General features: G+C 31.1%; 1 protein-coding gene across 4 annotated transcripts in view; it reads right to left on the bottom strand.

The window, feature by feature from the left end:
- The window catches only part of LOC105232895 (solute carrier organic anion transporter family member 74D), a 110,549-nt gene extending 98,522 nt beyond the window's left edge, over positions 1-12,027 (bottom strand). The window contains exons 1-2 of one of the 4 annotated variants that reach the window (XM_049459401.1): positions 11,785-12,027; positions 4,532-4,799 (exon numbers count right to left, since the gene is read on the bottom strand). The gene's annotated coding sequence lies outside the window, so the exon portion shown is untranslated. Of the gene's footprint in view, positions 1-4,531; positions 4,800-7,565; positions 8,823-11,784 lie in introns of those variants that run through there. The other 3 variants (XM_049459400.1, XM_049459402.1, XM_049459403.1) reach the window with 3 other exon arrangements.
- Positions 12,028-15,501: the final 3,474 nt, after the last annotated feature.

Here is a 15,501-nt window from a genome sequence, read left to right as displayed (position 1 = left end):
AAAATCGCTGATTTTAATCTGGATGACATCACTAGAAGAAACAAAATTTGCTTAGTAACACGATTCCGATTTGAACAAACATGAATGATGCAAACTGCTTTTTGGATATGTGATTTTGTAGAAGAAATAAAAAACAAAAGTTTCCTCTAATAAATATTTTTGTTTCGTTAGCTGTATGTCATGTAGCGCCGTTCTGTTGGCACCAAACTTCATCCTCACCAACATCCCCCAATTCAGGTACGGAGAAAACCATTAATCATCGACCAATGTTCTCCATAGATTGTAACACTATGCGCGAAATAATAACATGTTTAAAGAAGTTTGGACCAGTGATTTTCTCTGAATAGAGAGCACGCCAAACAGAGTGACTTTTTGAAGATGGAACGGGGCTCGTTTTCATTGGAGGGGTTTTTTTTGCCTTTTTTTACCTATCGAGTCCCAGCGCAAGTTCCTGGGGAGGCATGATTCGCTTTCTTACTTCAGCTCGTCTGGAAACGAATGTTTTTTGGCTACTCAGATTATGCTTGGTACACGACCGGATGTCGTGAGCTGCTTGAGTCATAAGTAAACGAATCATTTCTGCTCATTTCCAAGTGAATGGCGCTCAGAGAACCTTCCTCACTTGCGTGAACACACATGGATAACCGCGTAAGCGGTGTCCACGCTAATCGAAAAGCAGAAGAAAAAGTGGGTTTCAATGAAAACTTGTGGATAGTTAGCTCTCAAAACACGATAATTTTGTATATTATCGTACCCATTCTACCAAAAGTAAGCATCATCGCTGAAGAAAACCACTTTTAACTATATTTCTTATATGCAACCGTTTTCTATAATCTTTCTAATCAATCTTTTAAGATTACATACATATAAATAATATATTTATATTTTCCTATCTGTCTTGCCAACTGATGTGAAGGCAAGTGTTTCTTCAACCCTTTCAAATGTCCATATTTTTCACCAACTTTTAGTGGTAGCCGGTTGAGAACTAAACATATGCCTCATCTTACAGAAAAATTTCTTAGATTTGTAACCCAACTCTCACTTTGAAGCAACCTTTTAGAAATTTTTGAAAATAGCTTGTGGAGACTGAAGAAGTTTTCTATAGGGAAAAACAAGAAAAAAACATTTTTTTCAAATTTTAGAGTTTTAAAATATGCAAAGCACATAAAGTCGAGCAGTTTGAGAATATCACAAAAAGTAAAAAAAAATTGTATTTAAAATTAAGAAGTTATGTCAAAAATGACATCCACATATAAATAGTTTCTCAATTGGTGAAGTGGCAGAATAAACTCTCTTGTGATACATTATAGAGTTTGTGGAAAAAATTGACTTAATCAGTAACTTAAAAGCTGATTCCCCTATGACATTAATGGAAAGTTTGTACTGAAATTTTATTCCAAAAAAATATCAAAATAAATAATAATATTGCAAGTGAAACGCTTGCCAAAACGAAAGTAATAAGAAGAATATAAACAAAATAGAACAATAAGGAGTACTTATACACTGTACTCACAATATGACCCAAATATTATTCAAAATTTCAACTGGTACTTGATAATGGGTATGTGAATTGTTAAAAAAACCACATAAAATAATAAAAAAAATGCGTGAGTTTCAAAAGATGTTAAATAAGTGAATAGGGGTTTCGCTTAAAGAAGAGAAATAATTGCGCACGAAAATGTAAATATGCAATTATGAAGTCGCAAAGTAAGAATTGCGCCCTTTGGCAAGATTTTGGAACGTCTTTATTGTAAGAAAACACTTGAGTGCTTATTTTCAGTTCTTTTTTTACAATAAATCGCTTTGAGCCTTTCAATTTTTATTAATTTTTTTTTGCTCTACTTGTTGCTGCATCCTCCTACCTTTCAACCAAATAGTCTTCTGGCACAAATTTACACTTTCTTTTGAGTTGAAGTGCAGACATACATATGTACATATAATTAAACGAGTACAAACATACCTAAATACTTGTCATTACATTTCATGAATTCTTAATGTATATTCAATGTTGGCCGTGTTCCCTTCAAGCTCTATGCTCAACGCATAAGCGAAGAAGCCCACAAAATACACACGTACGAAATCAATGCCTGCTTCTTTCTTGCCAATTATGCACGAGTGTCTGTATGTATGTATGTGGTACCTATGTATACCTTTGCAAAATTTCAATTTCTCTCAATTAAATTAAAACTGTACCTTCTTTACCGTTCTTAAGTACACGTGTTGACCCGAAATGATTGTATTTTTGAGAGTTCGAAAAAAGTGTCGCTTTTTCGTTTACTTCGTACGCTTTGTGATTTCACTTTCACCCAAAATAATCGAGCCTCATCGCTTGTAAAGGTGGACCGCCGGTTGGTCGGTGGTTCGGGCACCGCAGGCTCGTTGGCCGTTGTGCTCATTCCGATGTAAATCTCTTAACAAATTAGTGGGTTGCAGCCTCGATCAACGTACTACAAGATGCCGTTTGTTTTGTTTCGCCGTTTTTTCCGTTTCAATTTTTTGGAAAGTGTCACTTTTTTGGGGCACATGTAGTAAATATTGTGTATGCACGTGATAAAGTTGTTGATGCTGAAAGAGCACCTACATAATATGTATGTAAGTATAATGTGTGTGTAAGTAGCTGCAGGCATATGCACAGTAAATATGTGTGTTCGTTTGTGTAATGATGTCTTTAGTACTTTTCGAAATACTTTCGCAACTTTGTATGCAAAATCAGGTCAATGGAGGATTTGACTGTTTTTTATTGCATTTTTGCGCAATTTTTTGAGAATTTCATAAAGTTGAAATAAAATAAAATGGTGGCACACAAATATTTACTTATGTATATTTATTAAGATTGTATATAGGTTACAGAAACGCAACTTCACAGTGTTGTAAGTATGAACTTCATCTTCGAGCTAGCTACTTAGCAATTAATAAGCTGTTTCTGAATAATAATGAATTTCGATATCATCTAGCATATTTCTTGGCATGAAAGTGGAACTGGTTATCTAATTAGACAATTTTAAAAATAAAAAATACACGATACTCAACCTTCCAATTCAGCGCTCTGAGTGTATTACTGTTTAAAAAACACTTCGTTACAGTAATTTGTTATAATATCAATTAGTATCAAAATATCAGTTGCTGACTTCGGAAATCTGTGAAACTAGCTGTGGTTGAGTTACTAAAGCTATGAGGAGTAGTCATCCTTTAGGATGCTTGCGGTTGACGCGAATTTCAACAGACTCTGTGGCCTCACTATTGATACCACTTCCAGTGTATCATACTGGGGACCCCAGATGCTTACAGTGTACTCTTGTTAATGCAAGACAAGTACGCAAGAGAGGTCTGGTCCCTTGCTTTAGACATTTCCTGCAGTCTTCTCAATTTGTTAGCCACATTCTGCGGTAGTATGGTGCTACCAGATGTGGACCAGTTAGTATTTCGATCATGTTCCTTCAGTCTTTTCAACCGAGTGACTATAGCAATTTTTTGTACTTCCGATCTACGGGTTTTCACATGACTTTTGCAGTTTTGCACCAAGGTAGTCGTTCCAAACTATTTCATTACAATTTTATATTTCATCTAAGACTTCCAAGTATAATTTGGAAACCTTACTGAGACTTATTGGCACACATATTGTAAATGGAAATCCTCGCTTTGAGGTAATGTTCTGGTTGAAAAACGATATGTCAGGTAATTATTTTCCTAACTTACAACCTACGAGAGAGTTTTCTGGACCTAGTACCCTAATACCCTAAGGAATAGTATAATTATTTAACTCGGTGATTTTAACCTTAACTTGCACTGGTTTTCGAAAATGGTTGGAGACATTTCAACATATACAAGTATTGCCATTGTGCCAGAATTTGAATATTTATTTGAAATTGAAAGTTATTGGGCGACGAACAAAATGAGTCCCTTACTACTCTTCTAGAGCGAAATTAGTCTCTTTCGTACACTTTAAGAGTTTCAATAATTAAATATAAGGAACATACACCATTCTTGGACAAATTGTTTCTTAATCAGAGTACCGAGCATATATTTAAGATATCTCAAAAAGTTTTTGAGTTATAACCTTCCAAAGTGTAGCCGCTCAGTTCAATCAGCTCTATAGGTTTATCTTTAGACAAATAATCCGATCATTCCGAATTGCTTCTGCTTGTTCCGTATATAATTCTCCATACACTGACCTATTCGTTTTTTAACCTGATCAAATCGAACGATTGAAAAGTGTTTACTAGGTTTTTGTGTCGTTTATTGTGTATTATATAGAGAGCGGTCTCCAGTAGCAGCAGCTAATGAGTGCCTTTTACTTAAAAATATAAATATTTAGAAATAAACAATTCACAATAATTATCTTTAGAGAGCTAACTAGGTATTTTTTACAATCCGGATTCTTAGCTTAATTAATAATAAAATTTTTTAATGTCTAGCTTAGTAAAAAAACACTTCCCCTCTCCCCAAAATAATTTTGTATTGCCAATATTTACTATTTTTTATATCAAAAACGAATATTTTTTATATCAAAAATGAATATTATTTTACTTACACAGATTCGTAAATAAATGCAGCAGTTTTTTATTCGAGAAAAATTATAGTCCAATTGATTTTTATTCACATTTATGCTGTTTTGGATTGGTTTATTTTAATATTTTTTTTTAATTTGTTGTTATTTAATTGCACCAGAACTTTATTATTTCACTTGTTTTATGTTGATTTTATTATAATTTTTATACGATATTTCCTTGAAATTAGCGATATTTACGATGCTAATGACATTTATACGGGTAAAGCGTTGCCAGGTGCTTGAATGTGTACTAAAATCTATAAGGATAAAAAAATTATGCATATTAAGGTTGTTAACTATTTTTTTTTAATAAGAGTTCAAGTGAAGTAATATGTTTTTTTACAAAAAAAAAGTTTTTGTAGTTTACGAAAAGGGCGTAGAAAATAATTTTTCATTTCAACTTTTATAAAGAAAAAATTTTATTTTTATCTAAAATTTTATGTGAAAAATATTATTATATTTTTTGTCGTCGTTTAAAATAAAAGGGCGAAAAAATAATTTTTTTCACATAAGCTTTTATGAAATGTTTTATTTTGTTTTCATTTCAACTTTTAAGAAAAAATATATTATTTTTTAATTTAAATTTTTAAGAAATATTTTATATTGCTTTAATTGCTTATGAAAAAAAGTTTTTTATTTTTTAAATTAAACTTTTATGATATTTTTTATAATTTTTTTTCCTTTCCTAATTTTTCATCGTGGTTTAAGAAAAACGTTAGAAAATTTTTTTTCTATAAACTTTTATGTAAAAAAAAGTTTTAATTAAAACTTTTATAAAAAATTATATATTTTTAAAATTATATTTAAATAGTTTTTTTATTTCAACTTTAATAAAATTTGCTTTAATTTAGACTTTTACCTAAAAAATATATTATTTTTTAATATAAACTTTTATAAAAATTTTTATTTTTTTCTAATTTAAGCTTTTCTGAAGAAAGATATTATTTCTTTATTTAAAATTGTTTGAAAATAATACGATTTTTAATTTAAATTTTATATTTTGTTATAATTTAAATTTGTATGAAAAAATATTTTTTTTATTTTTTATTGTAGTTTAGGAGAAATGTTATAACACAAAGGTAAGGTAAAGGGTCTTCATTTTTAATTTTTTCCCCAATTTCAGTCTTAAAAAAATTTGTTCATTTAGCATTGTTAAATTTTTTATTTAATTTCCTAAATATTATTACACAATATTTTAAGGTTTTCTTCATTTATAAATATTATGATAAAATATTTTAAACACAATAATCAAAGTCAATATTTTTGCACATATTTCTTTCATAATTTTATTTAGCTTGAAACGACGCAAAATTTCCGCGACTCCGCATTGCAATTTCAATATAATTTTCCACAACTCAAAACTGTTTCAATATTTGTGGTTTTTCTTACGCATGTCTTCAACACGTTTTCGGGGTTACAAACATTATCACGCACCGGTGTTGTTTGCTTTTTTTTTTTAATACGCTTCCAGCTTTGTGTATATCACTTTATTTTCTTTGATTATTTTGCTTCAATTTTTCCAAACAACTTGTCGCACAACGTCAGAAATTTAAAAATAGCATTTAAAAACATAAAAAATGAATAGCCATTCGGTATACAAACCGAAAAATAATGGCAGCAAAATGCAAAATGCGCGAAACAAAAATAACAACGAACGCTAAGAACTTTAAAAGCGAACACATGCGCAAGTGTTGAGAAATTTTATGGAATTTATATACATACATATGTGTGTGAAGATGTGTTTTTGTTTGTATTACAAATATTTTTATGTTTTTTTACATTTAAACGTGCTTGCGAAATTAAAAAAAGTAAGATAAAGAAAGCATAAAAGTATTATAATTACAAAAAATAGCACCGCATTGGTGGATAAACAAAGCATTTGTAAATTTTTCGCCGATCGGGATGACTAATCAAAAAAAATAAGCACAGATAAGCGCAGATAAACAAATGAACGAAGGTAAAAAGATAAAAAAGTGAAAAATTTGAATATTTTGAATATTTTACAGTTGTGGGTTTAATAAAATTAATCAGTAATTAAACAAATTAAGGCATATGTTTCGAAAATTGAAATTATAACGCATTTCAACCCTGCAAAAAAGCACTAAATTAACCGTTTTTGGAAAAAGTGATTTTTAGTAAAAAACTTTTACGATTCGAAGCACCTTTAGCAGTCAAATAAATATTTCTTAGTCTTAAGACTGATTTTTTGGAACTCAAAACAGAAAGATTTTGAAAACTTTTATTTTCGAAAAGTCTCAAAAACATATTTCCTTTAAAATCGGTTTCAAAAAAATTTCAATTTATTAAAAAAAAACAAAAAGAAATTATTAGTCCGGGAAAAAATTTTTGGAAAGAAATAATTTTTTTCTAATAATTTCAAAATCTTTGTTTTTTTTAACAAGCAACACAACTTACAATTTTTCGAAAATATTTATTTTTCTACAACACTGCAGCTTAAGGAAATATGTTTTTTTTAATAAGTTTTAAAAAAATGTATTTTCCAAAACAAAACATTTTTTTTAATATTTTTAAAAACTTTATTTTTTAACGAACAACACAATGTTTTATATTTCAAAAATTAATTAATTTCTGTTTCCTTAAATTTTTTTCGAAAAATTTAGTTTTATTTAAAAAATTAATTAAAGATATTTTTTTTTTTAATTATCAAACAAAATATTTTTTTAATACTTTCAAAAACTTTGTTTTCCCACAAGCACCAACAACAACCACCGAAAATATTTATTTTTCAACAACACTCCAGCTTAAAAACAAAATATGTTATAAAAATTTATTTTCCAAAAAAATATTTTTTCAAAAACTTTATTTTTCAGCGAACAACATAACGTACAATATTTTGAAAATTAATAAATATTTTCTTAAAATTTTTTTTTAATTTTCGTTTTACTATAAAAAAAAATTGTTTTAAAATAAGTTTTTAAAATTTTTATTTTCAAAAAAATATTTGTTGTTTTTTAACTTTCAAAAACTATATTTTTTAACGCTCAACACAACGTACATTATTTCGAAAATATTTACTTTTCAACAACACTTCAGCTTTGTAAGAAGCACTGACACCACACACCACTATACTTCACTGGCTTTACCGCTGTATGTAGAACTCGAACTCAAACTCGAAATCAAACTCAAAACTGTCAAATAAATTGTGTATGAGAAGTCGAAAGACCGCTAAACGTATGGATATTTTTAACTGAATTTCGGGGGATCCGCACTGCAATGCTGCTCGCGATTGAATAATTGCGAATTGTATTTGCGACCAATATTAAATATGCGAAATGCGAAAAACGAGCGGAGCGGAGCAATGCAGAGTGGAGCAGCGTCGTGTAGCGTCAACATTAACTGGCTAACTGGCAGACAGACGGGCCGCACAGCGGACAGAACAGGCCCCACAGCGACGATGACGACGACCGAGGTGATTATAATGGTGGTGATGATGATGATGATGATGTTGGAGGCGCAACGTAACACGACGATGGCAACCAAATGCGAATACGGAATACGAGTACGAAATATGCATACCTCCAAACATATGTACATTTGTACGGGATGTATGTAATTTTTAAGAGCTTGAATTTTTGGTTTTTGAGTTTTGAGTTGGACTTCCCCAAAAAATGTCTCTTAACTGTGTACTCCCGAATGTAAAAAAAAGCAAAAACCAAAAAAATTTAGGAAAGTTATGTGTGTTGTTAAAACAACAAAAGCAACAACGAAATTGTGTTAATACGAATTACAAAAGCGCCCGAAATTTGGTAGACTGGAGAGCGAGAAAAATTTTGTTAACAACAATTTTTTCAATATTCTCGAAAATACTGAGTTTTTAAGACCAGAAATAAATAAAACTAATAATTTATGTAAATTGCCGAATTGTGTCTGCCAAAAAGGTTAATTACACACATACATACAGACATAATTATAACCTTTGTGGCCAGTTGTCTGGCCGACACTTGCCGGCACTTTCTACGCTCTTCTTTAGACTTTTTGCTTTTAGAATTGCACATTGCTCTCTGCGCTCTCTCTTGATTAATGCCTGCTTTTTATACTCTTCATTTGAACGAGAATTTGTGCTGCCGAAACAAACTGAGCAACGCTGCGCAAATAAAAGTAACAACAGCGGCTCTCACCGGCAACAGTTGCTATCAGAACAATGAAGTTGTTCTCCATAGGGGCTGTGGATGGGCAGTAATTAATTATGCTCTCAGATTTAATGCGAGCCAGCACAAAAACAAGTGAATTTTTATTAAAAAAAAATCGGAGTGGGAAGAACTGTTTTTATATTTACAGAAATTTTGTTTTTATAAAGAAGATCTTATTTAACAGCACACAATGTTCTGAAACATTCTCAACTAGTCCAGAATAATTTTTTCTGTTTCTTTAACGCCATTAACGGCGTTTGAAGTAACAGTCCTAGGTCAAATATAACCCAGAGCGCTTCCGAGAGTTAGGAACGGTATAGGTTGTTGTTCGGAAATGATGTTAGTTTGCCCAGAGCATTACAGATTGCCTTAAAATTTCTGTTGAAGTGCCAGTCCTTTATTAGATTTAAATCCTGTTGGATACGCACCACTTACATAGCCGGCTATACATATATATTTATCATCTTAATTCTCTCACAATTTAATAATTTACGATGGTCGGTAGAAATAGAACGGAAACCAAGTATTAACAACTTTTTTTGTTGTCTTTGAATATATTTATAACTTCTCTGAAGTGCAGCTTCTTTCAAGGCAATAAGCAGTCACTTGGATAGCAGATGGCTGTATAGACCTTGAGCTCGCTGACTGTGAGCTCAATGATAATTAAGCAGTGGAGGACCTAGCATCAAACTACTTCCTTATTAGATTTCTCTGTGCTTCTGCTCAGAATTGTTGGAATTTATAAAGCCAATGAAGTTGCAAGAAAGGTCACGCTTACCGAAATCCCTACAAGTTGGAAACGAGCTAGTCTTCGCCTGCCTTCGTGCGATCTGCCGTTTGATCTATGTGGCTCACTCGAGCTCAGCGTAGAACTTAAGTGGTCTATTGAACGATTTGCTCTTAGCAAGGTCCACATCATCGCAATGATAGGTATTCTAACTAGCAGCAAGTTGCAGGGTGGAACATTAAGCGGGAACATTAAACATTTTGAATTGAAGCCGAGAGTCATTCCTTCAAAAAATTTGTGTCATGCTCAAGGTGCTATGTCCACATGCAAAGGATTTTTTTAACTATACCTAGCACCTCTACATCATAACGAAGAGGTATCCGAGTACGATTATTCGTGGCTTGACAAATATCAATCTTTTTACCTAACCGAAGCTATTAGAAATATAATTAAGGTCAGGTAATCATTTCAACAAGATTTAATGTTTTGAATTTTTAGACTCGCATGGAAAGTATAGTCCTTCAAAAGTAACTTTAGGCTTTCATATGTGAAACCAAACCCAAAACATAAAGGCAGATTAAGTCACGAACAATCATTTTCTTCAGAAATTATAATAGAGCCTTCAGATCTACTAATTACTAGCACTTCATTTATCAAAAAATATTAAAATTCTCGCAAAATCCAACATTTCAAATATAAGAAAGCAAACGCAAAGATTTGCCCACAGAACCGCTTCTTCTCTTGTTAGAATAAACTAGGCGAGATACTACATCGGGACGTGTCATAGCTGAGTTCTGAGCAGCAGTTGAGGCAATTTCGTTGGGAGTGAGAGTTTTTGAAGAGCGTTAAAATGCGAGCTAGCGAGTCTCCCGAGCGCCGCTTGCAAATAAGAGCGAAATTTAATGTTTTTATGTAAATATGTTTATATGTGAGTATGTTTGTTTGAAAAAAAATACTGATACGGTTTTATATACTGAAATTGTAATAGACACATATTTACAAAGCGACTGTATGTGTGTGTGTTGTGTGTTTATATGTGTAGCGAAACGAAAATGAAAATAGGGAGCACAGCGTTTTATTTTATCTTTACTTTCTTAGAGAGCCTACATAAGTTCGAATGTACAATGTAGGTATGTATATAAGTATGTGAGCATATGTGTTTGAGTATTTATAACTGTATTCGTTTGTTTGCTATCTTGTGTATGTGTTTAAGGTTGTCTGCCTTTCGAAAAGTCAGCGTTGACTGTGTGTGTATGTGTGTTCGTGTATACATATGTATATAAGTGATTGTGTGTGTTTTGTTATTCTATATTTTTCACTTTTATCTTTAATGGTTTGCATTTAATATTTTTAATTAAAAATATTTTTTTTTCGAATTTTTTTTATTTAATTTGTGTTTTTTTGCACAAAAAAATTATATTAAAATGTTTTACGATTTATAAATTATATAAAACATTTATATTTTTTAGAAATAAAAAATAAAAAAAAATTTAATTTAATTTAATTTAATTTTTACCGGACATTTGTCGAAAAATAATAAAAATTTTGGAAAATTCATTTCAATTTTTTTCAATATTTTTAGTGTTAGCTAGATGCATGAGTTGCTCGCTTCTTGGTTGTTGCCGTATGGCTTGCTTATCTTATAAGTGTGTTTATGTTTGTTTGTATGTGCATATGTATGTCAGATTTTACGAAGTGATTAAATATAAAAAAATTTCACTCAAACAAATCTTGAAATGTGTATAAACAATACTTTAAATACACATGTGACTTAACATAATGTTAGAACATTATTTTTAATTATTTTTTAATTAAAAAAATAGTTTTCAATACAAATTTTTTTATAATTATGAAAAAATAGTTTCCAATATAAAACTTAATTTTTTTGTAATTAAAAAAAAATAGTTTTCAATACAAAAATGTATTATTATTTTTTTTTTTAATTTATATATTTTTCAAAACATTTTTTTTTTGTAATTTTAAAGAAAAGGTTGTTCAATTAAATTAATGCTCAATTAAATTATATTTTTTTGTTGTTATTTTGAAGAAATTAATTTTCGTATCGACTTGTTAAATTTTCACTCGTGGAGAGTTTCGAAATTTTTGTTTTCAAATATGGCACCCGCACTATACATATATACACATTTATATGCATGTACTTAGGTATATAATATAAAAAAATTTAAATATTTTTCGAAGCCCGTCTTTATTGACGTTTGACACTTGGCAAGTCCACAAGTCACAGTTAAACCAACAACGCAGCGACTCGGTTTAAAAACGGCGCCACGCGTACGCACATACCGGTTAACTAACTAATTAAACTAACAAATTTATTTAGCTCTAGGCAAATTAATCACATTATACTCGTCGTAATCTTGTTGTTGTTGTCTGTGTGGCCGCCGCTCACGTTCACACATCACATCCGCAGTGTTTGGCGTTGGCGTCTACGAAGTCTGTCCTCTATTTTTTTTTTGTTTTTTTTTTCGTTTTCGTTGCTGCTGTGTCGTGGTCACACGCTCAATCAATCAACAATCAACAATTTATTCACACGGCTCTAGAGTGGACGCGGCCAAACGCGTTCGCAGGCGAATCGAAACTGAAAACGAAATTTTTAAAATAACTTCAAATGTACGAAAAATACGCAATACATATGTACAAAAGCGCATATGTATCGTTGTATGTGCGCGCGAGCCGTGAATGAGCCTACAGATATGCCACACAGTTGTATTGCCATGCATGGGAGTGCGAATGCATGTTTGTGTGTGTGTGCAACGGAAATGCGTGAGTTGGCGTGAGCATGGCGGAGAGTGCAACGCTCCTACAGGTCGAAGGTGCATGGACGCTGCGCGCATTCAAGCGCTCTCTTACCAAAACGCTGAGCGCCGCGGAGTGCATTGAGAGTGCGAAGGAATATTGTGTTTTATTTTTAATTTATATTTTTACTATGTTTATATATATGAAAGTGTGTGTGTGTATGAAAAGCGCAAATGCAGTTGTGTGTGCAGGTAGCAGTGTGCCAACTAACAGAAAAAAGTCATTAAAACAAAACATAAATAAAGAAGAGCACTGAAGAAGTCAAACAAAAATATCCAAAAAGTAAATATTGCATGCATGTCTGTTTGTATGTATGCATGTGTGTGTGTACATGGCTGTATATGCGGGTAGATACAAGCTGTAATGCATTATGACAGTTCATTGTACACACGGGTATCTTGTAGAGCCAGGGAAAATGAGCATATGCTGGGTTCAACGGCGCATTTACACACAAATTATTAACTAAATGTTGCTTATTTTTTCAATCACCAACTTTATTTAATTGCAAATAATATTTATAATTCTATATAAAAATGAAACATTTGTTATGCTCCCCAGCCTTACTTTTGCCCAAATAGAATATATAAAATAAGCATATAAATACATTGTAAGTAACATATTTCAAAACTAATGATAATATACCATATGTATTAAACTACATACTATACGCTCTCGATTTTACGCGCTCTCTCTCTTTTCTTATTCTCCCATTTTGTACAACTTATTTGTTTATCAAATTGTTTCTCTGCTGAATTGTTTATTCAAAATATATGTTGAATTATGCTCTTTGCAATATAAATAATTCTCTCTCTCTCGCTCTCTTTCTCTAGGCGCTGATAACAACCGCACGAAGCATTTATGAACGTGCATTGTCTTGTTATCGCTGGCTCCACTGTATCCTATGGTTCCTTTCAATACAATTATACGAATCTCAGTTACATCTTTAATCCACTATTAGCACCTCAATTTCTATTATATACTCGTAGTCCTGTCGCCACGTCCGTTTTTACGATGATGCATTTTATATGTTTTTGAATTATTTTTATTTTGAGTAGGATATATTCAATTGAGCACAAAGTTTGTTACACCCAGAAGAAAAATAATTCATATTTATATAAATGATCAGCGCGTTAGAACAGAGTCGATTTAGCTATGCCCGTCTGTTTGAGAACTAGCCCCTCACGTACTCTTCTTCGCAAGAAGTTGCTCATTTCTTGAAAACGCCGATATCGGACCATTACAGGATATAGCTGCCATACACAAGCTATTTGTAAAAAGAGGCCGGAATTATGGGCCGACACTCAAACTTTCATACAATATTGTGGCGCAATCACAGTATACACCAGATTTAGCTCCGTCTGACTTCTGGCTATTCAGCTAAATCAATAGAAGGACATTAAACGTGAATCGTTACGCACATTGAAGGCTATTCCGAAAATTGACTGAAACATCTGTTTCGAGGAGTGGAAAAAGCGTTGGCACATATGTACATATGTATGTATTGAGGTCAAGGGAGATTACTTTGAGGGGGACGACACAGATTTTAAAGGATAAGCTAAGTATTTTAGAATTATGTCTTACTATTTTTTGCTGCATAAAATTCTCAAATTGAACAATTACAACTGAAACAAATTTTTGAGGGGGATTGCCACCTGCTTACAATAATAAGAAGAATAAAATTTTTGTAAAAAACCAGTCAATGCATTATGATTATTTTATTAAAGTGGTTAAGATCACTTTAAAAGTTGAAAATTTAAAACTGAATTTAAAAGTGTTGCCACCTGTTCAAAAAACACAAAAACAAATATTAAAACAAATGTAATATGTAACGTGAAAATCAAAAAAATTGCATAAACGATTTTTGTCAAAAAGGTGGCAATTCAAATATTTTCAAAAGAGTTGCCACCCGTTCAAAAAAGCACAAAATAATTTTAAAGCAAATGTAATATTTTAACGTGAACATTAAAATAAAAATAAGTTGCATAAACGATTTTTGTTAGAATGTTGCCACCTGTTTATAATACATTGAAAAATTCTTAATTGAGTATCAATATAAAAAGTTCCGTATATGATTTTTGCAGCAAATATTTTTTAGCACAGTTGCCACCTGTTTTGAAACACAAAGTGAACAAAAATGGAAAGTGATTGTTATATTGTATAAGTACATACATACATATTTATAATAACAATATCTTTTAATCACTTAATATGTTAATTCTAAAAGAATTGTCCTAAAACCCGCTGTACAGGATAAAGGAGAAAAAATGTCAATGTAATTGTGTCACTAAGAAATTTTAAAACACACGAATAATGCCGACTACTCTCATATACACATATACAGACATACAAGTATAGATTTATAAAATCAAAATTACAACTGTGTTTATTTTGAGTTTTTCGAAGCTAAGTTCATGCTGAATTTATTTTAAATCAGTTAGAAATGTATTTTATAATCATTCATTATCACTTTTTACAAATATACTACATGTATACATACATTTAATTTATAAAACTAATAATCACTTGTATAGATATGATGACAACGTGTATTATAATCTTGAAAAATGTTGTTGGCTTCACTGTGCGTTCCTTCCAAAATGTGCATCTTTATTTGACCCTCTACTGCGAAAGGTCCCCGGTAGAGTAAACAAAACAGTTTTTGCTGATCGACAGGAGAATCCTCAAGAAAATAGAAATCGCCATTGGGTTCCTGCTCTTGTCCAATTGGAATAGCGGTAGTCAAAGCGATGGCGCAGCAAAATGTCAAAAGCAATATAATTTTATTGCACATTTTTTGTCAAATAATTGGTTGGATTTGCTCCTGAAGACTATTTCCACTGGTTCAATTATTTTGTACTGATTCAAAAATTCTTCTTTACGAATTTGGTCTATCAGTGTTTATGAAAAATATTTTGTTTATTAATTTTTATTGAGAATTTTTTGCATCTCTAATCACTGAATGACGTTTTTTTTATTAAATTCACATATTTTTGCTAGATAATAAAGTCGTTGCATGTATGTATGTTTACAGTGAATTCACAGAAATTGATATTAAATAAAAAAAAAACAAAGAAATTCTTAAGAATTTCTTCTATATTTCTATTCCTTATCCATTAATGTTTACTATTAAGTTTAATTTAATTTATTCGTGCTTTACATTTAATTTTACTTAATTAAAGGAAAGCCAAAAATAAATTTTATTGCTAAACAATATTTTTCCATATAATGTGTTTCCAATAAAAAAATATTTCGAAACTAGA

This window comes from Bactrocera dorsalis, chromosome 5, assembly GCF_023373825.1.
Source record: "Bactrocera dorsalis isolate Fly_Bdor chromosome 5, ASM2337382v1, whole genome shotgun sequence".
NCBI lineage: Eukaryota > Metazoa > Arthropoda > Insecta > Diptera > Tephritidae > Bactrocera > Bactrocera dorsalis.
This window is presented reverse-complemented; position numbering and strand designations above follow the sequence as displayed.